This window comes from Platichthys flesus, chromosome 20 (assembly GCF_949316205.1).
Source record: "Platichthys flesus chromosome 20, fPlaFle2.1, whole genome shotgun sequence".
NCBI classification, from domain to species: domain Eukaryota; kingdom Metazoa; phylum Chordata; class Actinopteri; order Pleuronectiformes; family Pleuronectidae; genus Platichthys; species Platichthys flesus.
In genome coordinates, this window is record NC_084964.1 from 13,953,814 (window position 1) to 13,971,033 (window position 17,220).

At 45.4% G+C, this 17,220-nt stretch overlaps 1 protein-coding gene across 1 annotated transcript in view; it reads left to right on the forward strand.

Moving 5' to 3' along the window:
• The first annotated feature begins 343 nt into the window (after positions 1–343).
• LOC133931462 (zinc finger MIZ domain-containing protein 1-like) overlaps positions 344–17,220 on the forward strand; it is a 108,609-nt gene continuing 91,732 nt past the window's right edge. The window contains exon 1 of the mRNA XM_062378352.1: positions 344–493. The gene's annotated coding sequence lies outside the window, so the exon portion shown is untranslated. The remainder of the gene's footprint in view (positions 494–17,220) is intronic.

Genomic DNA, 17,220 nt, shown 5'->3' on the forward strand with positions numbered 1-17,220 from the left:
TAGCTATAAGCTGTTTCTCTAATGAGCCTCAATCAATGAATACAAAAATTCGTGGAATTCTCAGCTCCCAATGAAACGTGTGGAACTCACATTTTAATAATATGTGTTACCTATTGTTTGTCACACAAATACAGATGCATGTATGAACACAGTGTCTGGAGCAGATGGCCGCTGAGCCGGAGCCGGAGCTGCGGGGCACCGGGGACCGTCCCGGGCTCCGCTCCGGGCTCTCCGGCTCTCCCGCTCTCCCACCCCGCCGCTCCGCCTCCGCCCGGAACTCCGCGACACGTTTTGCGAGCAGCCGCGGAGCACGGGTCCCTCCGGTAATAGAATAGCCGATGAAATTTGACACTTCAACTTACTGCGACTCTATTCACCGACTCAGCCGCTGACGTGCAGCCCATTCCCGGTCAGTGGCCGTGAGGGGGGGAGCGAGATTTAACCGACGCGAGAGGCGAACACTAACCGAGGACTTTCTCCGCGTGAGGAACCGGTGAGTAGCTGCAAACTTAACCGTCGCCCGCTCCCGGTCGCTGCCGCTGCGAGGCTCCTCGGGCTCTCGCTGGAGGTTTTTGTTGTTTTGTTTGTGTGTTTGTTTCCACTTTGGCTCAGATTGTTTCTCGGTATATTTGAGCGGCCGCTGGAAGAGGCAGCGGGGAGCGGGTCTGAGCTCGCACCTACCAGCCAGCCATCGAGCGAGCGGGCAGGCGGGCGGTGGAGGTTTGTAACCCACCATCGGGTTTGAACCGGCGGGGCTGCCGCCGCCTCTGCCGCCGCCGCCGCAGCCGCCGAGGAGCAGGTTGTGCATTTCGGTGGTACCAGATGCCGCGTTGATCTCTCCAGAGTCGGCGCTTGTGTGCGTTTTGCAGGATGAACCATGCCATGTCTGCTTGTGTGTGTGTGTGTGTTTAATCCTCTGGCGTGCACATGGTTGTGTGTCCGGTGTGTCTGCAGAACAACTGTGCATCTGCATCCCCACCGCAGCGCGCTCACCCTCCATTCACATCCCCGCTGAAACGTGTGTTTGTGAACTTCACCAGCAGCACATGTGCACAGCATCACACACACCCATGGAGCTGGAGTGATGCTGCTGGTGCTGCTGCTGGTGCTGCTGTGGGTCACTCCTGCTCTGGTAAAGTTGACTCCCCCTAAATTCCTGCTGTCTGAACATTATGGAGCCAGTTGGTGATGGATTTTTTTTTTTGGGGGGGGACTCAGATATTGAGCTCCTTTCTCTACATCTGTGCAGGAAGCAGAAATCATGGCCAAGTGGAAAAAAGTAACCCTGCTTGCCTGATCTGCTTCCTAACCATTGTCACGAACAGAGAGGGAGAGAGAGAGGGGGGTGTGTTTCTCCCATATGTGCATGCACTTAATTTCTGTGAATCGAAAAATCCCCCCCCCCCCTCCATTTGGGAGCATCGAGCATGCACTCCAGCGTGCAGATGTTTCTTGTCTCGTTCTGGTGAGATGTCAGGGAGAGCTCCTCCTGGTTTTGTTATGTTGCTGAGAAAAGTTCATTCTCCTCGTGTTCTCCTTCTTCTTAGCAGCAGCATCATCCCGATCATCAGAATCTGGACCCAGCTGCTGATGCTCCACGAGAAAGTCGTGTGGCGATAGCAGCTATATTGACCAGGCCGGGTTTGCTTGTTTACATTTCTGTCATATAATCCAGGGGTCTGGTTTGGTTTAATAGCCGCTGCCTGCAGACGTCTGAGCTGACGGGGCTCTCACGTCCACTGGATTTAAAACTTTCACGCGCAGAATGGGAGATGTGGTCAAGCGAGGGGGCTGCCATCTTTAATCACAGGCTCCCCCCTGGATTGCACGAGTGTTTAAACTCTGATCCAGCCCTTCAAACTTCCAGTGGCTTCTCAGACGAGGGTGGTGTCAGACAGAGGAGGAGGTTTTCTGCCCGTCCCCTCCCCTCCCAGTCACCCCATCGCAGAGGGGCCCCAGGTTGGGCTCCTGAATAACCATGGGGCAGACCCCACCAGGCTGACCTTCTTCTATTCAAGTCGAGGATGTTGAAACACCAGCCGTCAAACAAAAGACACATTGAAACGGAGATCTGCAACCCAGCACGTGTGTCTGGGGGCTGAAGTAGACCATTTATTAACTCTGGGTTTCCTACTGACCAGTGAAAGGAGTCAGCGGATAGTGGGGCAGAACAAAACGGTAGAAAGGACCTTCAGCTGCTTCTCTCTCACAAAACCCCCAAAACAAAACAGAAAATGAAGATTCGTATCCAAAATATTAATTCACACACATCTTTGAGACAAAGAGGCAATTTCTTTTCTTCTTGTCCTGGGTCTGTGTGCATGACTGTGGATTGACAATGGCGACACATTTTTGAAATGCAGTGTTGGGTGGGAGTTTTCTCTCCTGCCTCTCCACCCACCTGACGAGCTGAGAGTAAAGGCAGAAGCTGGAAATCACTGTGCCACATGGGAAATTATTCAACTCTCAGATCAGCGAGGACACACAAGAGGCCTCATTACCTCCAGACGCACTGCTGACCCGGCCTGAGAGGAGGTCGCGAGCCGGCGTGCGTCTCCACTGGCCATGTTGTGTGTCTCTGCTCCTTTTTTTCCGTGTACAATCCTGAGACATGTGCGGTGTCGTTTTACACCCGATAGTTTGGGAGAAATTCTGAAACATGACAGTCCAGTCTGCGTTACAGCTGCCAAACTCAACACATTCCCAAAGGTTCTCTGAGCCGAGCCTCGTTCCGTTTGTACCAACAATGTGAGTTTAAGCTGCAGGTAAACAGGGCTGTTAGATAATGTCATAATGTTATTGATTCGACTTGGGAATTCCAGTTGCGGCGAGCAGCTCCCGTGTACCGAGAGCTCTCTTAAGCTCACTAACAGGAAAAAGGTTGAGCGGGCGAGTCGACTGCTCTTCCTCCGCGGTCAGACCCTGTGGGAGGCTTGTGTAGGTTTCGCTCAAGGTCCTTCTCTGTGTTGTCTTTGCCCGACAGATAAACTCCAGGGATGAATCACCGCACTGGTATGGCTATTTTCAATGAGTAAAGGGGAACGACGCGGGGGCCAAGCGGGCAAGCTCCGGGTGCAGAAAGTGTGTCACTGGGCTGTTGTAGACTCTTAATCTTGCAGGTTTACTTTGGTGTCAAACAGCCCCCTCATTTTTATTCATCCTGTTATGATGCTTGTGCGCAATTATAGCATTGTAAATGTTTATTTTGATTTGGCAGCACCTCTGGCAGTCACATTGTGCTGAATATGCATTTATTCAATCACTTACTTTTAGTGCTACTTGACACCAACTTCAGAGAAACACCCTATGATCATTTTACAAAATAAGTTGTGTTGTTATAAATTAAAGAAGTCTTTTTCAAACTTTAACTCGTGAAGAAGCAGAAAATCTGTTGTAGCTTATCAATTATCAAACATAATCAAGAAAAAAAGTGGAGAATCTCAAAAAAGCCTTTGTGGTTCTTTCACAGTTCAAGTTGATGATCGTGCCGGTCCACTCGACTTTGTAGTGATTGCTACTTGTGACAATGACTCTTAGTGTACTTGTAACCCTTTTGAGATTCTCAACATCAACAAGAAGGTCAGAAACTTTACTTTTCAAGTTGCAGTGTTGTGTCAAACATAACACTGAGGAGCACACACGTCTATAAAGTGCAGCACTCGTACATATTTGCAACTATGCTGTAGAAAAGACAGAACTAACATCCAAGGTAAACACAAAGACAGCCACGTCGTCGGTCACCACGTGGGAAAGAAAAGACACATCCAGAATCCACATGATAGAAAAATATCACGTGAATAACTAACTGTACATTAAAGTGGCCGCTGACATGTGAATGAAAGCTGTTACTCTGATATAGGAGCAAAAACACCCCCCTCCCCCCCAGCATGTGCACAAAAGATCCTCATGTTTTATTAAATTTGGCAAGTGAACCATTGCTAGTGCACCAACCCCCCCCCCCCCCCCCCCAAGTAAATATGTCCTTCATCCATGAGGAATAAGGAATGAGTGTAAAATCAGACGCCTGATTAATAAGGTCACAAAGTCTGCCTTTTATTTTGGAAGCAGTGGATTGGGAGGAGTAACCCTGAACAATGCTGTGATTGCTTTTGGTTTCCAAATCTGAGTTAAGGACTTTCTATCTAATAGGTTTTTAAAGAAGGGCATGACCAAAAAAAATATGGTGGTGGGCAGCAGGGGCTTCTCTTCCACGTCAGGTCAAAGGTTACCTTGTAGTTTATCATGATTTCTCATACATTGGTAGATTCTGCTGCCAATTCGACTGTGTTTGACCTTTGATGTGATATTTGTATCAGTTTAATTCCGGTAAGGCGTCCAAACATTCCTCTCACCTCTCTGAATAACAAAATAGGAGAATCTGCGTTATGCTGCATTCCTCATGTGTGTGTTTGTGGTGATTTGTGACGCTCCACCTCGGTGACACCGAGTTGCAGCAACGCAGCCTGGGCAGAAGTCCACAGAACATTTCTGAAATATTTTCTATGATCGGGAAAAAGGTTTGACCATACCTATCGGCTTAACTGTTGACTGTTAATATGAAGCTTCTATTTTCACAACACAGCTCAGGGAAAGGGAATCTGTGTGTGTGTGTGTGTCTGTCTGCGTTCTTGCAGGAGGAGAGATACACAGCCCAGCGAGGGATGGGAGAGGTGCTGGGAGTGACGCCAGACCACACATCATTTAATCATGTTAGATTGTGCAACCACTTTGTGCATTTTTTTTCAGTTGCGTTGTTGCTGCACAATCTGTGCCCGTGAAGAGGGCTTGACGGCAGGGGGAAGGCGGGGTGACAGTTTTAATGGAGTGAAGAGAAATCACTTATTTAGATTTTTTTTTTTCCTTCAAATTGTGGATTAGATTCAGTTTTACGATCATAATATGACAATAAAAGTCATATTTTTGGCTTCACCGGCACCTTGCGGTATGTGCAGAGAAATCTGAAGCAATAACATTAGCGACCACTTAAAAGTTGAGTGTGTGGAAGGACGGCCATTGTGCATATTAGCATTGGATTTGAACGTGTCCTTTTGGCTTAATCCCACTGTTGACTCGCCTGCTAAGTACTGAGCATGTTATTTTTGCTCTTTTTAGGGAGCCCCTCTCTGCATAATCTCACTTAATCTAATCCATCCCGCTTTATAATAGACTGGGAATGATGTGACTTTATAGAAAAAGCTTTAGCGTAGATCCATACTAAACAGACTGGTGTGCCGCTCGCTTTCCCCAACCCCTCTGGCAAAGCTCTTGTGAAAATGCAAGTGACCTCTGCGCCCCTTGTTAGTCTGAACAATAGGCCGGCCTCCTGTTACAGCTGCAGCCGTGCTGGAGGGGAAGTTAGCCGGAACACAAAATACACATCTTGTGATTAATGGGCCTAAATACTATATTTCTGAATTGTTCCCATGCCTGCTTGGCACACAAGGAAAATCCCCCCTGTATTTTTTTTTTGATATCATTTGTGTGCAGGATTTCTTCAGATTATTTTCTCAAATAGTCGATTATTTGTTTTGTCTATAATGCATCCAAAAATAGTGGGAAAAGCCCATTTTGATTCATCTCATCCCAAGTGGCGTCCATATCCATCTTAAAATCATTATATTCAGTTTATGATAATGTATGACAAAGAAAATGGACTCGTTACATCTAAGAAGCGAATTTGCTTGAAAAATACTTAAACAATCGACTGATTCACAAAACAGCTGTCAATTCATTTTCTGCTGAGTCACTAATCACCTAATTAACTAATGCTCCTCAATAAGTGAAGCTCTAGCAGAGTTTGTTGATAGAGCTCAAAGTGACAAGTGACTTGTAGATATGGATGCTATGAAAGCCAAAAACCACATCCTTAAGCTCCTCCAGAAAATAAACTGATCATACTGAACATTAATTGTTAATTACTAAAAAACTATTTCAAATATTCTATCATTTCACCGTCGATCTGAATGTCTTTGGCCTTTGCATTATTGATCGGGCGTTGATTGAATTTGTTTTTGGATTGTTATTCGCGGTGTTAACATCCACTGCTGTGTGTGCATGATGTGTGAAATGGAAGTCCTGTCACCGAAGATAAAATGCAATTAAGAATCTTCTTGAATATTGCAGTTCACATGTCTGTGGTCGTGAGCAGCGTTATGGAGTCGAACAGGCGAGTGAGTGAGCTACACGATAGCTGCGAGGGGAAGAGAGGGAAAAAAAAAAATCACATTGAATCTGCGAGTCTTAAACCCACGATGGATATAATTAGAGCTTTTGAGGCCCCCAGCAATCGCAGGCTCATGCATGTTGAATGTGACATGCTGTGAAAAACATACGCAGATGATGTCACAGCGCGGCACTGCGGTGTTAAGTGTAAATGAAAGGCTCTGAATCATGGATAACATCTGGCTTCTCCGAAAGTCTCAGCTTCTATAAATTAAACAGGGTCCGACCAAGGAATCCTGAAGTGTTGTCAAACGGTGAAGCAGGAGATAGTGTTGCCAAGCCGACGTGTTTCCCTCTTAAATTTCAGGGCAGACGGAGAAACTGGCAGCTGCTCTCGAAAATCTGAAATGTCCCAAGAGGTGTTATGGCACAATAAATAAAGATATAAAAAAAAAAAAGGGCGTGTAAAAGGCTGAGCGGCTCTGCTGAAGTATCACAGTGTCGATGGTGCGCCCAGGAGGGGTGTCTTATTTTTTTCAGGAGAGAGATCCACACCTCTGATGAGTAATGAAGGTGATTCTGAGTAAGTGGTGGAATTAGATTCAATGGGGGGGTTAAGTGTGATTTACTAATACACAGGGAAGGTCCCCGTTCTCTCAAAGAAAAGGTCTGAGGGTAATCTCTCTCTCCTTCTCCCCAGATACACCCGCCTTTTTGTATTTACCCTCCCTTGTCACTCTCTTAACACAAACGTTAGACGCTTTCAAGTTTGTTATCGAGATGTAAAACACGAGGAGGTGAAACCCCCGACATGAAGCGTGCCGTTTGTCGTTCCTCTGATGCTGCACTTTGACACACCACAGGTTGTTTAGATATTGTTTTGCATTTCTAAATTTTTTTTTATTGAAGATGCCACCCTGGACTCTTGGGATTAATTTCCGGGCAATTAGATTCCGGGCGACATGGAGCCAGCTGTGTTGTTACAATTGGTGAAATATCTCGTTCTCAACTCTGAAACTCTGGGGAGCAAATACAAAGCTCACTCTAGAACTGTGACTAGAGCTGAAACAGAGAAACCCAAATTCCAACTCTCCCCTAAACAACAGCGCTGGTTAATTTCAAGGAAAGCTGCAGGATCCTGTTGTCTCTACAAGAGCTTCTGGTTCGGCAAAACACGAGCCTGCGGAGCGAGGATTACATGACCGCAACTAATGATTACTTTTATAGTCTATCAGCTGCTATTCGATTACATCATCGAAGAACCTCGTCTGTGAAATGTCACAAGTTCTCCGAGCCCGAGGTGATAACTTCCCATTGCGGGTTTTGTCCGAATCTAAAAATATCAAAGATGACATAACGAAGCTGGAGCCGACCTCTCATGTGTTGATAAAGTCAGATTTGACAACGGAGCTTAAACAGTTACAGCTTATTTCAGCAGAATCTGTCTCTTTTGGGTCAGACGGTGGACCGTGTTTTCCCTCCACCGGATTGTTCGAGCAGGAGGACTGCTGTAACCGATGATGACTTGCAGACAGCAGCGGCACCACACCCAGCGCCTGTGTGTCAGCTTACACTGTACCCTCATTCTAACACGGTGTCTGTGTGCGGTCGGTTACCCAGGTGCAAGGCATGCATCATAGAGCCGAGCTGATACACTGACGTGACAGCTGTGGGCAGTGAAAGGAGAACACAAGAGAAGGCTCGGCACTGAGCGAGGTGGAATACATTAACCCTCGGCGTCCGACCGATTCGTCCTGGATCAAAACTTCCACCCTTACTCTTCCGTTTCATACTCTTTCCGGTGATAGAAATATTTTTGGTCCATTCTCGATAATGTCCGGAATTCCGCTTGGGATTACAGCCTCAGGTCTTGCTTTATTTGTCATGTTTTCACCCCTATCCATTGGTTTGGCTGTTTGTTTAACCGCAGGATTACACAAAAAACACTGATTGGAATTCCATGAGACTTGGTGAAAAGAGGGGACATGTGTTAAAAAAATAACCCATTACATTTTGGCACTGATGAAGATAAAGGGGCAGATTTCTTTGCTCTTTCTTTATCATTGAGAGATGGGGCATTTTTTGGACATCTTCACCGATTTTTCCAGGGAATGTATCTTGAAGTAGACATTTCATGGTGCAGTTTTACCAAAAAGTAAATAAATATAGACTTCCTGTTTAGATCACCAAAAGCCTGATGGGAACTGTAGGGGCCAAAAGGAGTTTATGCTTTACAAATGGAAATAAGAACAATCAAGAAAAAACCTTGAAAATCTTATATTACAAATAGTATGTAGGGATAGAACTCCAAATCAACATGACTCTTAAGTGTGCTTGATCATTTTAAACCCTATTGAGATGTCAAATAAGGACATTTCTGAGCTGCCTAACTTATTCTGAACACACTATAAGACACCTTCAGGAACAAAATACACTGCCAAGCACACATAATACTGGAAATTAAACCGGCAAGTGTTGAGAAGATTAATAACTTGGCGCTGGTGAATGTTTCTCTGAATGACCTGGGAAATCGGGACATGAAATATGCGGTTGTGTATCTGCACAGCATGCAAGTGTCCAAAAATATGGCTGGTAGCCACGTGCGCCGCTATCCCAGTGGCGACTTTAAATAACTCTTCTGTAAACACATCCTGTCTGTTTCCTTATTTCCCCTCGTCCGTTCGCTGGCGGGTCGCGTCCCACTTTGGGGAAACAAACTGTTGCCTTATCAGAGACAGCAGAAATAGTTTCACACACTAATAGCAGCAACAACAACAACAACTACTAGTGCTGATGATGCTAATTAATTGGGCAGCGTTATCTGGATGTAAACACGCAGAGGGAGACATGCAGACACACTTCACACTCCTATTTATAGGGGCAGATTGCATAAGCTCTTTTTAAACAACAGGGTGTTCTCATTTTGTCAGTATCAAGCAGAGCAAAGCTCTAACTCACCACATTATTTTTATACAGACTGTACACTTGCACCCCTACTCCTTCTTGGCAAACCGTGTGTGGCCCAACGGGCTCAGTGGCTTACAAAAATGTCGACGGCAGACGCTATTTTTGACCATCTGCTCTAAAAGCAGGGCATGTTTGAGTCACAGTCACCGTGGTGCGAGGCTGTGCCCGTGATGGGCCTGGCGTGTGGAGAGAGAGAGAGGGAGGGAGGAAGGGAGAGGGAGAGGGTGATGGCTCACCCGAGGGCCCAGCATCCTTCGTGTCACCACGTGCGGCTGGTTTCACTAATGTGTGTTACATTAGCATGAAGGCTGATGGAGGGGTGGGGGTGGGGTTGGGGGCAGAGGGGAGGTACAGAGGCTAGATCCTCCACATCTTGGACGAAGAACAAGAGAGAAAATATCCCTGCGCTTGACTCATGGTGTAAACATCGTCAGCGAGATGAAATAGTCTGAGGTCAGAAATGTCTCAACAGCAAAAGTGTCTGTGCCTCACTTCATCTCTCTCTCTCTCTCTCTCTCTCTCTCTCTCTCTCTCTCTCTCTCTCTCTCTCTCTCTCTCTCTCGTTCTCTCTCTCTCTCTCTCGTTCTCTCTCTCTCTCTCTCTCTTGTGTGTGTGTTATTTGTGAGGTAGGAATGTGAAACCTAATCTGGGTTGGCTGGGGGGTGGTGGTATAGTGGGTCTCTTTAGAAGAATTACCCCTATGTGTTGCCACTTCTCGCATAGTTTGACTTTGCTCGGGACAAAGACTCAACGCTCCACAACATTATAATTTTCCGATGTATAGTCATTAACAGAAATCTGCGAGTGCACTAAATCAATATCAACCAGTTTTCTTCCATGTAGTATATTTTTTTCTTCATGATTTTATTAAACAAACATAAACACAATAAACACATTTTATAGGATCCTTTAAACTCTGCAAGTTATGTTATGAAAGAGTGTTTTTTTTGACACAACTTTGGAGCAATTTCAGTTTTCTGAAACCTTTAAATTGCTAATAAATTATATTTAAAGTCTCCATCTTCAAAACGTTGTTCTAATCTTTGCTTACAGCTGCTTTCTTTAAGACTCAACCCTCACAGTTGCTCTGTGGTTTTGCTTGACCTTTGGTGTCTTGAGGTCAAATGTCACTTCTTGGTTTTTATCAACAAGAATCACCTTAAATTCAGAAAACACACCTGTTACAGAGACCTTGCTACTTCACACACTGAAAATTGTTTTGATCTATTATATACTTTATAGTTTTGGGGGGCATCAGCTGATCTTGAGGAGCAAACTGAAAGAGCGAATAACCGGAGGCCTTGTATCCTGACGCTTCCTTAAGAGGAGGGAGGTGGAGAAGATGGTGTGAGCTGTAATTATATTTATGTTGCGCCCCATTCAATCTGTCACAGTAAATTTTGTCTGACTTGTCATATTGCAAATCATTACATGGGATTAAATGCCCGTTATGAACTCAAAGGGCCGGGGAGAAGGCGTCCCTTTTGAACGCCGTACTTGTTTGTTTTTTGACGAGCTGGAGTTGTGAGGATATTTGCCCGTACAGCGTTTCCTGGATGTTTTCAATAAATTTTAATTGGGATGAGAAACGGGTAATGTCACCGGCGTTCACTTTGAAGGAAAACCCCCTTTTCAAAGGAGCGGGCAGCCTTCCAAGAGTGGAAGAATGCCGGTGAAAGCCTTCATGTCTCGCAAGCCGTCCTCCACCTTTTGTTTTCTCGCTTGTCGGGGATCAAACGCGGGCGATGAGCAGCGATGGAAAAGTTTCTGGCGACTGGCTTCTTTAAGAAAACAACAGAAAAAGAAATCCCTGTGAATCATCTCAATCAGCTGCCCGGTGCTGAAGCAGGAGAGGCTCGCGGTGGCTGATGAAAGGGTGAATCGATCGCCTCTCACAGTTCACAAGGTGTTATCCACAAATGTCCTGATTATCAATTCAGCCCCTGATTTGTTAGTGAGCGGCAGGAATCGCAGTTTGCTAAAAAGATTAGTTCGGAGTGAATGAAGTAATGGCACTTCCACATGCTCTCAATCAACAAAAGCACTATTGTCATTTTCTTTTCCAGCATGTGAATAAACTTATGGCGGCGAGTTGTCACACATGCTCACCGCCACCTTGAGCACAAAGACTGAGCCACTCGTGTCGGAGCAGTTGCTTCATTTGTCTACACAATCACTTGTTTGGAGAAGCCCCTGAATGTTGCATCCTGCGATTTGTATGCGGATCACATCAGCCCGAATAAAGCCGGGCAAAATTTCCCTAATGTTCACTGCAGCGAAATCACATTTCAGCCTTATTTATGCTACTGTCTACACCTGCAGACATCACTTCACCCTTAATCTTTTATACACACTCTAACTCGCTATATATTATGGATTTTAACACACCACAAGCTCTAAAAGAGGGAAAAGAATGAATTATTTGTGTCATTACTTTTGCTCCTGATAGGAAATGTTTTGCATAATAAACAGCCAAGACAACAAGTGCAAAATTAATGAGCAATATTTTTCAAAAGATATAGTTTATGTTGCTTGCTGTGTGATGTTTGCTGATGACTTAAGGGGGGGGGGGGAAGGAAACACTTTTCTCCTTGGGATGATTGTCAAGCATCAAATTTCATAATGTCCCCGTTCAGCTGCTGAGTGTTTGTTTCCATTAATCTCCGCAGTTTGTCGTGTTAATTTACTCGCTGCCGTCTGGAAAATTCAAGAACAATGAGGATGAGAGGCGAAGGATCGTTTCGGCGGAGATGAGTTATAGTCTCCACTTTGCTGAGCTCCCAGAGCTTCTTTTTATTTTAATATTTAGCTACTGCCAGATTAAATCAAAAAAGTTTCTCATTTTCTCTGAAGCTCAGAGAAAGAGAGTGGGAGAGAAGGAGAAACTGCTCCATGGGTGAAAGCCCTCAAACATGAATATTTAATGGTTGCATTTTAACCGGTGTCATAAAATCCAAGAGGATGTGGCTGAAAAGAGAGCAGTGAGGAGATCGCAAAGTAGGCTGCATTGTTTCTTTAAAGTCTGAGCTGGATGCCTGAATGTCATGTAATTCCTCCTTCTTCTCCGGGCTGCACACAAATCAAATGGTGGATTTTGTGCGTCTGGATAATTTAATGCTCCGGCCATGTCTAGCAAAGTGTCGCGGCTCGTTTTTGAAAGGTAAGCAGCTTGTTCTGCAGCGGGATGAGGAAATCGTGGACTTTAAGGGGCAAAACAGATTTCTTTTCATTTTGACACTTCCTCAATGTGCACAAAACAGAAGGGGGATTTGATTCACTTAATCTATTTGGCCAGTTGACCAGATTCAGAGGCAGCCTCTATTCAACAAACATCCATTTTAGCTTAATAGACTTAAAGAGGCAGAAAAAACTACATAGATGTGGATATTTAATATGCATCCTCTTCTTCTTCTCCTCTTCATCTAGCATTTTTTAAATTCTGTTCGGCCCTACGCTGAGCCAGACTTGCAGCAGACAGACAGTGAGCTGATTGTTAAGTTTGATAAAGCTGTGTGTTTGTGCGTGCCGGGGTTATTTTCGTGTATGTAAGCTTTACTCCATCAAGGTAATCATTTTTCATCCAATATTGAATCAAGTTAAATGGACTCGTAAATTGGGATCACTTACTGTTACGTTTAATATTGCTGTGTGGGAAAAGGTCAGCTGGTATGTGGATCAGGTTCCAGCCACACAGATAATTCAGCTGCTTTTTATGGGTGTTTTTTTTTTTTTTTATAAAACCGAAAATCCACCAGGCACAGTGACTGGACAATATTTAATCCAGGATCACAGCAGCAGCAGCAAAGGAAACGCAGCGGCTACTGTTTATGTTTTCTAACCTTAGATATGCTTAATGCAGTGTTTAAAGTGTGTGTGTGGTTGGCAGGTTGCAGATAAACCACAGCGGATGCCCTTAAGGGAAACACAATAAAAGGCTTTCCCCACTGAAAGGTCCAAAGTGCAGTTGTCCACTCTGCACAGCAACAATGGAGCGGTTGTGCAAACGGAGCCATCAGTGGCGCTGGCACGCCTGGCACACCAGCTTATCAGGAGGCAGTGGGGGGGAGGTAATGACCGGGGTAAGAGGAGGTTAGAGTGCATGTGTGGGTGTAAGTGTGTGTGTGGCTTTTTAGTGGCACACAACCTCAGTTCATTTGGGAGCTGGGCTGCAGTTGGGGCTGCAGAGACACAGCTGTGTGTTTCAATAAGCACAGGCCCGTTGTGTTCCCACTTTACCAACAACTCTGTTTAATATATGTACTTACACCAGCGTTACCCATAGAAATGATTGGTGGTTCACATACACATGCACAAAGGTCACTCTCACACGCAGTAGATTCCGAGTGACAGCTACACAGACTAAAGAGTGAAAGATAAGTTCTCACATTAGAGAGGGAACTTCACTGCATGCTCCAACAACTGCAGCTGAAACTATGAAGTCCGACTGTGTGGATGGTAAAAACATATTTGACCATCTAGCGCAACCACCAAAGTGGCCGCTGGCAACAGGCCGACAATGTGACAATATTCAATTTACAAAGATAAAAAAAAAAAAAAGGAAAAATCTTCACATTTGAGAAGCTGTAACCACAAATAGATTGAAATGTTTTCTGATACTTGGTTATTTAGAAAAAGGGACTGCTGGAGAACTAATCCCACGTGAACATCACGTAAAGGGTTTATGGATCGGCAGAGTAATACTGAAGTGTCCCGTCGACTAACCGACAAGGATTCTGATAATCGATTCATTACTAAATAGAGTTTTTGCCCAAAAGTGCTAAACCTGTTTTAGAGAATGAGCTGCATGAGAAGCCTTGGCTCAGGTAAGCGCTGTCAGCCAGTCAGTTACAGCCCTAATAAGAAATATCTCCCCTCACCTGGAATAATACTGAGCAGATGTTAAAGGGCTATAACTGGATACGCACGGAGAGTACTATCAAAGTGTCAATATTTACATTACTTAGCCCATCTCGGTCACACATTTACTACTCTCTCCTTTTTCCGGTGTTTGACAAAAACAACAACTGCGCATGCAAAACCAAATGTTTGTCTCTCACGTCGGAGCGACACTGATTTTGAGCAGACGCAGTTTGTCGGTGGCAGATTTTTAGTTTCTCTTATTCCTCTGAGCCGTTTGAGGTGTTGGAGGAATGTGTTGCGCGCTCAGAGAGTTTGCTCACTTGCGAGATAGTCTGTAGTGCTTTCACAACATTTCCTTTGGGACACAACACTTCGGGGGGGGGGTTGGGAGTCTCAAGGTGCCTGTGTTAGGCTTTAGATGTGACTCAGGGTTGGTAAATATTTAGAGAGCAAACATTTTGATACCAGCAGGGATTATAGTTTGAGGGAAACATGTTTTTCTAAGAATGTAAATGTCAGCATATTGCAAGGCGTAATGCTGCAATTTCCATTTTTCTGCCAGACTCTCTCTCTCTCAAAAAAAAAAACACCCAGCAGTTTAGTAACTCAAATCCCACAGAGGAAATCCGGTCCAGCTCATTTTGATGTAGCTCGCCCACTAAACCTCACTCTCTTTGTTCAGAAAGCATCCGATTCATCAGCGGGGGGGGGGGGGGGGGGGGGGGGGGGGGGACTGCTGACTGCTGCCGCCCACAAACAAACCCGGAAGATTTGTTCTGCTGCTTCACCTTGTTGGCTTTGTGGAGGGAAGGTGCCAAAGGTGGATGTTAAACATGTCAAGTGCTATCTGCCTCATTTACTTGGTCACTGAATATTCATGGGCCCTGGTACTGGTGTCAGCCTTCAACCAGCCGTGCGGCAGAGAACCAGCAGCCTCAGAGGTGGTTGACCCCTCCGACACGCAGCTCCTCCCCTGTCCGTGTCGTCTCAGAGATCCTCTCTCTCTCGTCACCTTTACGTTTGTTTTCGGATGAAGTGGTGGTCCCCCCCCACCCCGGAGCTGACAATTGTTTCCGGTTCCAATTTGCGTGGCATGAGAGGGGTGCTGTGCGGCTCAGCGCTCCAAGGCGTTGGGGGACGAGTCATTGAGGGCACCCCGCGAAGAGGAGAAGGGAGGAGGTGGTGGGGGACTCTGGGTATAACCTCCTTTTTCTGCAGTCATGCTCATTTACTCCCCGCCCCCCCCCCCCCCCCCGACACCTCCGGGGATGCGCTCTGACCTCTGCAGGGATCTCACTCCCTCCTCACTTGCACTCCTCGGTTTCCTCACCGCAACCAGGGAGGCAAACCGAATTCCTTGTGTGGCTCGAGAGATTTCGGGGAGGCCCCCCCCCCCCCCGTCTTAGCGCAGCCCAGTCTAGACTGCCGTGACTGTAGTTTGGCAGCGCCGCCGAGCTGCGGTGTGGGGTCGGATTCACTTAGCGTGGCAGCAGAGATTGCAGTGGTTGTCTCATTAAATATATGTTTCCTGTGTTAACATGAAAAGCTCGTGCTCTTTGTTGTTGCTCGCCCCGGATGAAAGACACCCTCTACAGGCTGTGCCCTGTCAGCGCCTCACACTGTCAACACGGTTAATGCTGTAGATTCATAATTCGCAGGGTGATGAAATGACAGTCGGCCAGAAGAAGGGTTCAGATCCTTTTAGTTAAAGAAAAAGAAAACAAAACAATACCTGATGTAAAATCCTATAAGATCCGCATTCCATTTTTTGCTTGGTTAACTTTACAAGCGTTTAAATACAAAATGAAGAGTTTCTAAAATATCTAACACAAGACACACTAAGGAAGTACAGTGAATATAATAAGTAGTTGCAATGTCATTTTTTTTATTGCTAAATGGCTCCACCTTAACTACAATTACAACTACAACTACAACAGTATGATGCTGATGCTTGAGTACTTTCATTTTTTTAAATAAAGTTACCTTAGCCTGATTATACACACGAGGGCTGGGGGATATGGGCAAAAAATATAATCAAGATAAAAATGTTCATATCAGTTGTTCATCATTATTACTCTTACTTTGAGTATATTTTAGATTGTGGTATTTGTACTGTTACTGCAGAAGACATGCTCTGTATAAAACACCGACATATTAGCTTGTTAGCAAGTTAGCTAATGCTTATATCCATCTGGGGAAGTTGATAATTTACTCCATGTTGCTCATGTTTGGTCTCCACCTCCTGAGGGATTTATCTGTCTCTTTAGCTGCTAAATCTAAATTAGGAATCATGAATGAAATGTGTAAATGTGTATACAATTTTTAAATGAATCTATCTCACAAAGTATATATGAATTATGTTTTATATACAATTTCGAGCGCTGTGGCTAAGTAGACAAATTTAATAGTTGTATAAACCTACTTGTTTGCTATCAACCTTTGTATATATGAGAGGACGAGAGATACAGCTCGAGTGCAGCCTCTAAATCCTGATACACGAGTCTCTGGCTGCAGCAGAGGAAATTTCATCTCCTGTCATCTCGCTGTTGATTAGTATTGATTGGTCGGTCTGAATTGGCCTCTTGAATGCACGTTACATCAAATAATCCCTCATTCTAGTTTCCCAAACCCATTGTGAGTGCTGCGGAACGATTGCATCAGTGGCTTTCAGCGAGCTTAAACATTTCCTGTGGGGGTCAGAAAAAACGAGTTTTCTAGCCCCAGTGTTTTACCTCTTAATGAGACTGGGGGAAAGTTGACCTACTGAGTAATTGTGACAAACATAGCCAAGGGGGAGCTGAGCGTTGCCCTGCCCCCTTTTTCACTGTGGCGGTTTTAAAAAAGAAAAGAAAAGAGAACACGCTGCACCTGTGGTTTGTATCGACATGAATCTCTTCCCTGACAAAACCAGGAATTCACTGCAGCTCGGAAGGGTCTCCCCGCAGTGCACGGGTAACACGGTCCTCTGTGCCGCCGCCGCCGCCGGTTGGCTGTGATGGCGGCAGCTTGAGTGTAATGATGAAATGGAAAAGTTCCAGCGCAGTGAACACTTGCACGCACGCAAGGTAATTGGAGAGTGCGCCGAAGAACTCTGCACGATAGGCTTTCAATTCCACTCCGCCGAGAGACCGACCACAAAGTTTGATTATGTTTGCTGTTAGCCAAGCGCCCGACGTGGTGGAGCGAAATGGGATCCTGCTCAGACAAGGGGTGCGAGGTGGCAAAGTGAGA